This window comes from Lolium rigidum, chromosome 6 (assembly GCF_022539505.1).
Source record: "Lolium rigidum isolate FL_2022 chromosome 6, APGP_CSIRO_Lrig_0.1, whole genome shotgun sequence".
In the NCBI taxonomy this organism is placed as follows: Eukaryota; Viridiplantae; Streptophyta; class Magnoliopsida; order Poales; family Poaceae; genus Lolium; species Lolium rigidum.
In genome coordinates this window covers 152,813,018-152,826,470 of record NC_061513.1, presented here as the reverse complement: position 1 = coordinate 152,826,470, position 13,453 = coordinate 152,813,018, and positions in this window count along the sequence as shown.

The window sequence follows — 13,453 nt, the reverse complement described above, 5'->3', positions numbered from 1 at the left end:
GGATTTGAAGAACAGAGACAGCTGCATATTTCATATTTCAGAGTGGAACTTTAGAATTATTGTGAAAAAGAAATTGCAACATCTGCTGCTCTGCAAGCAAGATTATTGGCGTAAGAGGTGCACGGCGAGATGGGTGCGCCTTGGGGATGAAAATACCTCTTTTTCCACTCTATGGCTACTATCCGGTACAGAAAAAATTTGATATCTACTTTGACCCGCGAGGATGGATCACAGGCTTCTGAGCATAATGAGAAAGCGGGGCTACTCTGGAACTCGTTTCGCAATAGGTTGGGTGTGTCTCTCCCTCTCAGCCCTTCCTTTGACTTTTCTCATTACTTCACGCCTTTTGAAGGTTTAGAGTCTTTATCTACCCCTTTTACACATGAGGAAATTGACCTAGTTGCTCATATGCCTGGAGACAAATCGCCGGGGCCTGATGGTTTTTCAGGGTTGTTCCTCAAAGTTTGCTGGCCTGTGGTGAAATATGATTTCTATCAACTTTGTCAGGAGTTCTGGGAGGGTACTGTTAACTTACAAAGTATCAATGATTCCTTTATAACATTGATCCCAAAAGTTATTTCTCCTGAAAGCCCTAATGATTTTAGGCCTATATCCTTGCTAAATATTTGCTTGAAGCTTCTCACTAAGCTCCTTTCAAATAGACTTCAGAGCAAAATTCTTGACATGGTGCATATCAATCAATATGGTTTTTTGAAGTCTAGAAATATTCAGGACTGTGTGGGATGGGCCTATGAATACATTCACCAATGCAATAAACAGGTTGGTACATACTTTGTGATTCTCAAACTCGACTTTGCAAAGGCGTTTGATACCGTTGAACATGAGGCAATTATGAAAGTCTTTGAAAGTATTGGTTTTGATCCGAGGTGGTTGAATTGGTTAAGAATGATAATGTCCATAGGTACCTCTGCGGTTTTGTTAAATGGGGTCCCGGGGAAAAAATTCTTCTGTCGTGGTGGTGTTCGTCAAGGCGATCCGCTCTCACCTTTGTTGTTTGTTAGCATGGTTGAGTTATTACAAGCAATGGTGAATCTTCTTTTTCGTGATGGTGTATTGTATGCTCCTCTGAACATTTCCAACACCGACTTTCCAATTGTTCAATACGCAGACGACACCTTACTGATTCTCCAAGCATGTCCTATTCAACTAGCTGCTTTAAAAGATCTGTTGGAAGTGTTTGGACAAGCTACAGGTCTGCGTGTGAATTATAGTGAATCCTCCTTAATGCCAATAAAAGTCTCAGATGAACAGCTTAACTCGCTGGCTGCCTCTTTTGGTTGCTCTGTCGGCAAGCTACCTTTTACCTACCTAGGCCTCCCTTTGGGAACCTCCAAACCTACTATCCAATATTTATCGCCGCTAGTTGGTCTTGTCGAACGCCGGTTGAATGCTAGTGCCCGTTTTCTTGGATATGGTGGACGCCTGGAATTTGTGAGATCTGTGCTCTCTACTCTACCTAATTTCTTCATGTGTTCGCTCAAAATTCAGAAAACAATTTTGAACATCTGTAATCGTGCGCAACGCCACTGTCTTTGGGCCAAAGAAGAAGATTCCTCATCAGTGAATGCACTGGCGGCCTGGTCCTTGGTTTGTAGGCCGAAGCAAAATGGTGGTCTGGGCATTCTAAATTTGGAATTGCAAAATAAGGCTCTCCTTTTGAAGCAGTTACATAAGTTTATTCAAAGGAAAATATTCCGTGGGTTAAACTGGTTTGGTCGTTATACGGAGATACTGTACCCCATGCTCAATCCCGACGCAGGTCGTTCTGGTGGAGAGATATATTCAGCCTTGTCGGAGAGTATAGAAGTGTATCTCGCTCGCAAAGTGATGAATGGGACTTCAGTGCTTTTTTGGAAGGATTTTTGGACCAGTGAAGGATTACTCTGTGATAAATATGATCGTCTATTTTCCTATGCCATTGATCAGGATCTATCAGTTGCCGATCTGGCATAGGTGGAAGAGCTAACGTCCTACTTTGTTTTGCCACTTTCGGTTGAGGCCTTTTAAGAATTACAATCAGTCTCTCAGCTGCTGTTAGAAACCCCTCTTTCTGTCGATGATGTGGACCAGCGTACGTTCATTTGGGGAGATAAATTTGCACCTTCTAAATATTACAAATTTATATTTGCACAGCTGCCTAGAGACATAGCTCTCAATTCTATTTGGAAATCCAAAGCTCTGCCAAAACTGAAGGTATTTTCTTGGCTTCTAATGATGGACAGATTAAACACAAGAGAGTTGATGCTACGCAAGCACTGGCATTTGGATTCCGGTCCTGGATGTGTGCTTTGCGATGGGGCAGATTTAGAAACAGGTGACCATCTATTCTTTAGTTGCAACTTTGCTAAACAATGTTGGGAGTTCCTTGACATCCAGTGGGATTTATACAAGCCCTTCTCTGAAAATTTTGTGGCAGCTAGATCACCGTTTCATGGACCTTGTTTCATGGAAGTTTTTGCTTGTGCGGCCTGGAATATATGGAAGGTTAGAAATGACTTCATTTTCAAATCTAGACTGGCTTCTTTAAACAGGTGGAAGGTGTGCTTCCAGGGAGATCTTCATTTACATACTTACAGAGTGAAGGCGACTAATGTTCAACCTCTAGTTGAATGGATCACCTCTTCTTTTGTGTAATTCTAGTTATGTTGATTCTAAGACACTTCTTCCCCCCGTGATGTATTTCTGAACTGGGTGACGACTTGTTGTTTTTGTTTTATCTTAATATATAAATTTACACCGTAGGGGCTTCCCCTACGGTAAAGGTGTCAAAAAAAATTCAGTTAGTCCTCCAATGAATATTAATATTTTTTCTCAATGATTTTTATGAAGTACTAATTGAAGATTCATTTTTGAAAGATGTCATGTTTCGACTATTAATTAGCACTTTTGAATTCTTAGATTGCTTTTTCACATGATGCACTTCTTTTAATTTATTTTACCACATTTCAATGTGAACCTTGACCAAATAAATAGGACAACAATATCACGATCATATAATAATAAGCAGCATTTTTAGAATCGTGATGGAAAATACTTTCTAATGATACCAGTTTTATATCAATTTTTTTATATACTTCATCCTGAAAAATATGTTTCAACTTCATCAAAACTTGCATGTATCTGCAAACTAAACTCATCTAAATACATGTATATCTACATAAAATTGAAACATCATTTTTAAATAGAGAGATATAGATTAATATTTTTTCGAAGATAAAATACGAAAAACAAGGGTGCATTGTTTATTGAAATGGAGTGAGTAGTATATATAAAATCATTTTAGTTGCCAATGATCATGTTGAGGTCCTATATTTCTTGTTTTGCTCAGGCCCTCCGTATTCTCAGGTACGGCCCTGGTGGTCTATGGACCTGTTTGTAATCTTATTACTTTTGACTCCTTTGCACTGCTAATAGATCGGCGGAATTACGGCAAAAAAGAAGAAATAATGTGTTGGTATTGTATTGCTTTCGATATATCTGTTCGCCCCCAAAGCATTTACAGATGGCACAAGAGATTCAAGGATGAAATTGCTCTCCTTGTTCATAAGGCTAAGAGGAAATCATATCATGGGTAGAACATTTTATATATATTTTGCTGTTTGGGATCTATGATCCTTTTAGTTGCTGCTCTCCAGCAACTTTTGTACATATTTCCCTCTTTTTCTTAATAAAAAGAAAAAATACAAAGTGGGGAAACCCAGTGGTCAGCCTAAAAAAAATCTGTTCGCTAGGTAGCCGTAGTTTTGCACTCAGTTCATTTGCTGAAATCGGCTCAAATAATGTGGCATTTATAGTTTTATATTCGACCTGTTTGCTCAGGTATGTTTGCTTACATTCGTAAGTGACATGTTTGTTGAAATAGCTTATCGCTTCTTTGACCATCTATTCCCTCAACAGATGGACAGAACTTGGATATTATTTCACTCATTAAACACACCAACATATTTGAGTGGTATTGAAGACTTCATGACGCAAGTTAGTGATTTTACTGATGGCGACACAACAAAGGAAGTGATTTTTCCATGCCGCGTATGTTTGAATATTGGGTCCAAGCCTCAACATGTAGTCTCAGATCATTTATTCGTTTATGGGATGGACCAGACATATATCAGGTGGATTAACCATGGTGAACACTATGATCAGCCTGAGATTATTGATCCTCTTTATTCTGATGGTTATCAGCCTGAAGATCTCGTCCAGGATGAGGCTACTGCTAATTTGTTACGGGATCTGTATCCATATGCAAGCCAACAGCCCCATGGTTATCACAAAAAGCCTCTTTTTCATGACCTGATAGAAGATGCTAAGCGCTTAGTGGCCCCTGGTTCTGTTGTGTCAAGATTCGAATTAATTGTGAAATTACTTCATGACAAGTCATACCAGGGGATTGCCAATAAAGTCTTCAATGCAGTTGCGAAGACATACGACGATGCACTCCCTGGGGCTGGACTGCCAAAATCCTTTTATGAGGTGAAGCAGTACATCAAGGTACTAGGACTTGGATATGAGAAGATTGATTTTTGTAAAAATAACTGTGCACTGTTTTGGATGGAGTATAATGACCTCGATGAATGTCCAGTATGTAAGGAATCAAGATGGAAACATGATGGAGCTGGTGGTAAGAAAAAGATTCCTTGGAAGGTTCTGAGATACTTTCCACTTGTACAAAGATTGCAGAGGTTGTTTGCTTCAGAACAAACATGTCGGGAAACAAGATGGCACGAAGAGATTCTCATGCCCGACCTTGATTTACTGAGGCATCCTGCTGATGGCGATGAATGGAAGCAATTCGACCTGGATCATCCAGATTTTGCTGCAGATCCAAGGAACCTCAGACTTGGCCTTGCTATAGATGGATTCAACCCATTTGGCAACATGAGCAACTGATACGTCCCAAACGTATCTATAATTTCTTATGTTCCATGCTACTTTTCTGATGATACTCACATGTTTTATACACATTATATGTCATTATTATGCATTTTCTGGCACTAACCTATTGATGAGATGCCGAAGAGACAGTTGCTGTTTTCTGCTGTTTTTGGTTTCAGAAATCCTAGTAAGGAAATATTCTCGGAATTGGACAAAATCAATGCCCAGGATCCTATTTTTCCACGAAGCTTCCAGAAGTCCGAAGAGGAAACGAAGTGGGGCCACGAGGTGGCGACACACTAGGGCGGCGCGGCCTGGGCCCTGGCCGCGCGGCCCTGTTGTGTGGGCCCCTCGTGACGCCCCTTGACCTGCCCTTCCGCCTACTTAAAGTCTTCATCGCGAAACCCCCAGTACGGAGAGCCACGATACGGAAAACCTTCCAGAGATGCCGCCACCACCAATCCCATCTCGGGGGATTCAGGAGATCGCCTCCGGCACCCTGCCGGAGAGGGGAATCATCTCCCGGAGGTCTCTTCATCGCCATGATCGCCTCCGGATCGATGTGTGAGTAGTCCACCCCTGGACTATGGGTCCATAGCAGTAGCTAGATGGTTGTCTTCTCCTCATTGTGCTATCATGTTAAATCTTGTGAGCTGCCTATCATGATCATGATCATCTATTTGTAATGCTACATGTTGTGTTTGTTGGGACCCGATGAATATTGAATACTATGTCAAGGTGATTATCAATCTATCATATATGTTATTTATGTTCTTGCATGCTCTCCGTTGCTAGTAGAGGCTCTGGCCAAGTTGATACTTGTGACTCCAAGAGGGAGTATTTATGCTCGATAGTGGGTTCATGCCTCCATTAAATCTGGGACAAGTGACGAAAGTTCTAAGGTTGTGGATGTGTCTGTTGCCACTAGGGATAAAACAGCGATGCTTTGTCTAAGGATATTTGTGTTGATCACATTACGCACCATACTTAATGCAATTGTCTGTTGTTTGCAACTTAATACCTGGAGGGGTTCGGATGATAACCTCGAAAGTGGACTTTTTAGGCATAGATGCATGCTCGGATAGCGGTCTATGTACTTTGTCGTAATGCCCTGATTAAATCTCATAGTACTCATCATGATATATGTATGTGCATTGTTATGCCTTCTTTATTTGTCAATTGCCCAACTGTAATTTGTTCACCCAACATCTGTTTATCTTATGGGAGAGACACCACTAGTGAACTGTGGACCCCGGTCCTATTCTTTACTTCTGAAATACAATCTACTGCAATTGTTCTTTACTATTCTTCGCAAACAATCATCATCATCCACACAATACGTTTAATCCTTTGTTTACAGCAAGCCGGTGATATTGACAACCTCACTGTTACGTTGGGGCAAAGTACTTTGATTGTGTTGTGCAGGTTCCACGTTGGCGCCGGAATCCCTGGTGTTGCGCCGCACTACACTCCGCCGCCATCAACCTTCAATGTGCTTCTTGGCTCCTACTCGGTTCGATAAACCTTGGTTTCTTTCTCGAGGGAAAACTTGCTACCGTACGCATCACACCTTCCTCTTGGGGTTCCCAACGGACGTGTCGATCGCACGCATCAAGCTCTTTTCCGGCGCCGTTGCCGGGGAGATCAAGACACGCTGCAAGGGGAGTCTCCCACATCCAATCTCTTTACTTTGTTTTTGTCTTGCTTTACTTTACTTTATTTACTGCTTTGTTTGCTCTCTATATCAAAAACACACAAAAATTAGTTGCTAGCTTTACTTTATTTACTGTCTTGTTCTCCATATTAAAAACACAAAAAATTTAGTTACTTGCATTTACTTTATTTAGTTTGCTTTATTTACTACTGCTAAAATGGGTACTCCTGAAAATACTAAGTTGTGTGAGTTCACTAGCACAAATAATAATGATTTCTTATGCACACCTATTGCTCCACCTGCTACTATAGCAGAATTCTTTGAAATTAAACCCGCTTTACTCGAATCTTGTTATGAGAGAGCAATTTTTCGGTGTTAGTTCCGATGATGCTGCTGCCCATCTTAATAATTTTGTTGAACTATGTGAAATGCAAAAGTATAAGGATGTAGATGGTGACATTATAAAATTAAAATTGTTTCCTTTCTCTTTAAGAGGAAGAGCTAAAGATTGGTTGCTATCTCTCGCCTAGAAATAGTATTGATTCATGGACTAAATGTAAGGATGCTTTTATTGGTAGATATTATCCTCCCGCTAAAATTATATCTCTGGGAAGTAGCATAATGAATTTTAAGCAATTAGATAATGAACATGTTGCTCAAGCATGGGAGAGAATGAAATCTTTGGTGAAGAATTGCCCTACCCATGGACTAACTACTTGGATGATCATCCAAACCTTTTATGCAGGACTGAATTTTTCTTCGCAGAACCTATTGGATTCAGCTGCTGGAGGTACCTTTATGTCCATTAATTTGGGGGCGGCAACAAAGCTTCTTGATGATATGATGATAAATTACTCTGAATGGCACACGGAAAGAGCTCCACCAGGTAAGAAGGTAAATTCTGTTGAAGAAACCTCTTCCTTGTGTGATAAGATTGATGCTATTATGTCTATGCTTGTGAATGGTAGATCTAATGTTGATCCTAATAATGTTCCTTTAGCTTCATTGGTTGCCCAAGAAGAACATGTTGATGTGAATTTCGTTAAAAGTAATAATTTCAACAACAATGCTTATAGGAATAATTCTGGTAACAACTATAGGCCATATCCTCGTCGCTAATGGTAATAGTTATGGTAATTCTTATGGGAATTATTACAACAATAATAGGAATGTACCCCCTGGTCTTGAAGCCATGCTTAAAGAATTTATTAGTACACAAACCGCTTTTAACAAATCTGTTGAGGAAAAGCTTGATAAAATTGATATTCTTGCTTCTAAGGTTGATAGACTTGCCTCTGATGTTGATCTTTTAAAATTGGAAGTTATGCCTAATAAGGATATTGATAATAAAATTGTTACTACAGCAAATGCCATCCAAGTTCGAATTAATGAGAAAATTAGATTGATGGCTGAATTGCATGCTAGGTGGGAAAGAGAAGAAAACGAAAAACTAGCTAAAGAGAATAATGTAGCTAAAGTTTAGACTATTACCACCACTAGTAATGATAATGCTTCACATGTTGCTACACCTCCTACTATCAATGGTAAAATAATTGGTGTTGGCAATGTTTCTACTCCTAGTGCAAAGCGTGCAAAATTGCCTCAAACTGCTAAAACTGCTGAAACTGATAAAACCGCTGAAATTTTTCAAAATATTGGGGACAATGATTCCATTGCTGTAGGTCATAATGATTTAGATTTTTATGATTGTCACATCTCTGAAGTTATAAAGTTCTTACAAAAACTTGCTAAAAGTTCCAATGCTAGTGCTATAAATTTGGCCTTTACAAAACATATTACAAATGCTCTCATAAAAGCTAGAGAAGATAAACTAAAACTTGAGACTTCTATTCCTAGAAAGTTGGAAGATGGTTGGGAGCCCATCATTAAGATGAGGGTCAATGATTTTGATTGTAATGCTTTATGTGATCTTGGTGCAAGTATTTCTGTTATGCCTAAGAAAATCTATGATATGCTTGACTTGCCACCATTGAAAAATTGTTATTTGGATGTTAATCTTGCCGATAATGCTATAAAGAAACCTTTGGGGAGGATTGATAATGTTCGTATTATGGTTAACAATAACCTTGTCCCCGTTGATTTTGTTGTCTTGAATATTGAATGCAATGCATCTTGTCCCATTATATTGGGAAGACCTTTTCTTCGAACTGTTGGTGCTACCATTGATATGAAGGAAGGTAATATTAAATATCAATTTCCTATCAAGAAAGGTATGGAACACTTCCCTAGAAAGAGAATGAAGTTACCTTATGATTCTATTATTAGAACAAATTATGATGTTGATGCTTCGTCTCTTGATGTTACTTGATTCACACTTTCTGCGCCTAGCTGAAAGGCGTTAAAGAAAATCGTTTATGGGAGACAACCCATTATTTTACTTCTGCACTTTATTTTATATTTGAGTCTTGGAAGTGGTTATTACTGTAGCAACCTCTCCTTATCTTTATTTTATTGCATTGTTGTGCCAAGTAAAGTCTTTGATAGTAAAGCCAATACTAGATTTAGATTACTGCGCAGGAACAGATTTCTTGCTGTGACGAATTTGAGCAGTAGTCTCTGTAGAAAATTTATAAAAATCTGCCAATTTACGTGCGTGATCCTCAGATATATACGCAACTTTCATTCAATTTGGGTATTTTCATCTGAGCAAGTCTGGTGCCTCTTAAAAATTCATCTTTACGGACTGTTTTATTTTGACAGATTCTGCCTTTTATTTCGCATTGCCTGTTTTGCTATGTTTGATGGATTTCTTTGTTCCATTAACTTTCAGTAGCTTTGTGCAATGTCCAGAAGTGTTAAGAATGATTATGTCACCTCTGAATATATGAATTATGCACTCACCCTCTAATGAGTTTGTTTCGAGTTTGGTGTGGAGGAAGTTTTCAAGGGTCAAGAGAGGAGGATGATACAATATGATCAAGAAGAGTGAAAAGTCTAAGCTTGGGGATGCCCCCGTGGTTCATCCCTGCATATTTTAAGAAGACTCAAGCATCTAAGCTTGGGGATGCCCAAGGCATCCCTTCTTCATCGACAACTTATCAGGTTCCTCTAGTGAAACTATATTTTTATTCCGTCACATCTTATGTGCTTTACTTTGAGCGTCTGTTTGTTTTTGTTTTTGTTTTTGTTTGAATAAAATCGGATCCTAGCATTCTTTGTTTGGGAGAGAGACACGCTCCGATGTTTCGTATGAACACATGTGTTCTTAGCTTTATCTTTAATGTTCATTGCGAAATTTGAACTACTACATTCATTGTTATATGGTTGGAAACGGAAAATGCCGCATGTGGTAAATGGTATGATGTCTTGAATAATGTGATACTTGGCAATTGTTGTGCTCATATAGATCATGTTTAAGCTCTTGCATCATGTACCTTGTACCCATTAATGAATAACTACATAGAGCTTGTTAAAATTTGGTTTGCATGATTGATCTCTAAAGTCTAGATATTTTCTGCTTGAGGTGTTTGAACAACAAGGAGACAATATAAAGTCTTATAATAGCTACAATATGTTCATATGTGAGCTTTGCTGCACCTTTTATACTTGAGTTTGCTTCAAACAACCTTGCTAGCCTAGCCTTGTATTGAGAGGAATTCTTCTCGTGCATCCAAATCCTTGAGCCAAAAACTATGCCATTTGTGTCCACCATACCTACCTACCGCATGGTATTTCTCTGCCATTCCAAAGTAAATTACTTGAGTGCTACCTTTAAAAATTCTATCCTTTGTCTTTGCAATACATAGCTCATGGGAAAAATAGCCTTAAAAACTATTGTGGTGAGGAATATGTACTTATGTGTCTTATTTCTTAATAAGTTGCTTGTTGAGCGGTAACCATGTTTCTGGGGACGCCATCAACTTTTACACCTTTGTTGAATATCATGTGAGTTGCTATGCATGTTCGTCTTGTCTGAAGTAAGGGCGATTTTCATGATCAAATGGTTTGAGTATGCATACTGCTAGAGAAGAACATTGGGCCGCTAACTAAAGCCATGATTCATGGTGGAAGTTTCAGTGTGGACAACTAATCCTCAATCTCTTATGAGAATATTAACTGTTGTTGAATGCCTATGCATTAAAGAGGAGTCCATTATCTGTTGTCTATGTTGTCCCGGTATGGATGTCTAAGTTGAGAATAATCAAAAGCGAGAAATCCAATGCGAGCTTTCTCCTTAGACCTTTGTACAGGCGGCATAGAGGTACCCCTTTGTGACACTTGGTTAAAACATATGCTATGCAATGATAATCCGTGTTAATCCAAGCTAATTAGGACAAGGTGCGAGCACTATTAGTATACTATGCATGAGGCTTGCAACATATAAGATATCTTATACATAACACATATGCTTTATTACTACCGTTGACAAAATTGTTTCTTGTTTTCAAAATGAAAAGCTCTAGCAAAAATATAGTAATCAATGCTTCCCTCTGCGAAGGGCCTATCTTCTACTTTATTGTTGAGTCAGTTTGCCTATTCCTTCTATCTTAGAAGCAAACACTTGTATCAACTGTGTGCATTGATTCTTACATGTTTACTTATTGCACTTGTTATATTGCTTTATGTTGACAATTATTCATGAGATATACATGTTGAAGTTGAAAGCAACCGCTGAAACTTATATCTTCCTTTGGGTTGCTTCAGTGCCTTTACTTTGAATTTATTGCTTTATGAGTAACTCTTATGCAAGTCTTATTGATGCTTGTCTTGAAAGTATTATTTATGAAATGTCTTTGCTATATGATTCATTTGTTTACTCATTATCTTCATCATTGCTTCGAATCGCTGCATTCATATCATATGCTTTACAATAGTATGATCAAGATTATGATAGCATGTCACTTCAGAAATTATCTTTGTTATCGTTTACCTACTCGAGGGCGAGTACGAACTAAGCTTGGGGATGCTTGATACGTCCCAAACGTATCTATAATTTCTTATGTTCCATGCTACTTTTATGATGATACTCACATGTTTTATACACATTATATGTCATTATTATGCATTTTCCGGCACTAACCTATTGACGAGATACCGAAGAGCCGATTGCTTGTTTTCTCGCTGTTTTTGGTTTCAGAAATCCTAGTAAGGAAATATTCTCGGAATTGGACGAAATCAACGCCCGGGGGCCTATTTTTCCACGAAGCTTCCGAAGACCGGAGCACTTACGAAGTGGGGCCACGAGGCGCCGCCACAACAGGGCGGCGCGGCCCGGATGCCGGCCGCGCGGCCACTGGCGTGTGGGGCCCTCGTGTGGCCCCCGACCTGCCCTTCCGCCTACATATAGTCTTCGTCGCGAAACCCCCAGTACCGAGAGCCACGATACGAAAAACCTTCCGAGACGCCGCCGCCGCCAATCCCATCTCGGGGATTCGGGAGATCGCCTCCGGCACCCTGCCGGGAGGGGAATCATCTCCCGGAGGTCTCTTCATCGCCATGATCGCCTCCGGATCGATGTGTGAGTAGTTCACCCCTGTACTATGGGTCCATAGCAGTAGCTAGATGGTTGTCTTCTCCTCATTGTGCTATCATGTTAGATCTTGTGAGCTGCCTATCATGATCATCTATTTGTAATCCTTCATGTTGTGTTTGTTGGGATCCGATGAATATTGAATACTATGTCAAGTTGATTATCAATCTATCATATATGTTATTTATGTTCTTGCATGCTCTCCGTTGCTAGTAGAGGCTCGGCCAAGTTGATACTTGTGACTCCAAGAGGGAGTATTTATGCTCGATAGTGGGTTCATGCCTCCATTAAATGCGGGACGAGTGACAGAAAGTTCTAAGGTTGTGGATGTGCTTGTTGCCACTAGGGATAAAACATCGATGCTTTGTCTAAGGATATTTGTGTTGATTACATTACGCACCATACTTAATGCAATTGTACTGTTGTTTACAAATTAATACTTGGAGGGGTTCGGATGATAACCTCGAAGGTGGACTTTTTAGGCATAGATGCATGTCTGGATAGCGGTCTATGTACTTTGTCGTAATGCCTCGATTAAATCTCATAGTACTCATCATGATATATGTATGTGCATTGTTATGCCTTCTTTATTTGTCAATTGCCCAACTGTAATTTGTTCACCCAACATCTGCTATCTTATGGGAGAGACACCACTAGTGATCTGTGGACCCCGATCCTATTCTTTACATCTGAAATACAATCTACTGCAATTGTTCTTTACTGTTCTTCGCAAACAACCATCATCATCCACACTATACATCTAATCCTTTGTTTACAGCAAGCCGGTGAGATTGACAACCTCGCTGTTACGTTGGGGCAAAGTCCTGTGATTGTGTTGTGCAGGTTCCACGTTGGCGCCGGAATCCCTGGTGTTGCGCCGCACTACACTCCTCCGCCATCAACCTTCAACGTGCTTCTTGGCTCCTCCTGGTTCGATAAACCTTGGTTTCTTTATGAGGGAAAACTTGCTACTGTGCGCATCACACCTTCCTCTTGGGGTTCCCAACGGACGTGTCAACTACACGCATCAAGCATTTTCTCTGGCGCCGTTGCCGGGGAGATCAAGACACGCTGCAAGGGGAGTTTCCACTTCCAATCTCTTTACTTTGTTTTTGTCTTGCTTTATTTTATTTACTACTTTGTTTGCTGCACTTATATCAAAACACAAAAAAATTAGTTGCTAGCTTTACTTTATTCATTGTCTTGTTCTCCATATTAAAAACACAAAAAAATTAGCTACTTGCATTTACTTTATTTAGTTTGCTTTATTTACTACTGCTAAAATGGGTACTGTTGAGAATACTAAGTTGTGTGACTTCACTAGCACAAATAATAATGATTTCCTATGCACACCTATTGCTCCACCCGCTACTACAACAGAATTCTTTGAAATTAAACCTGCTTTCTTGAATCTT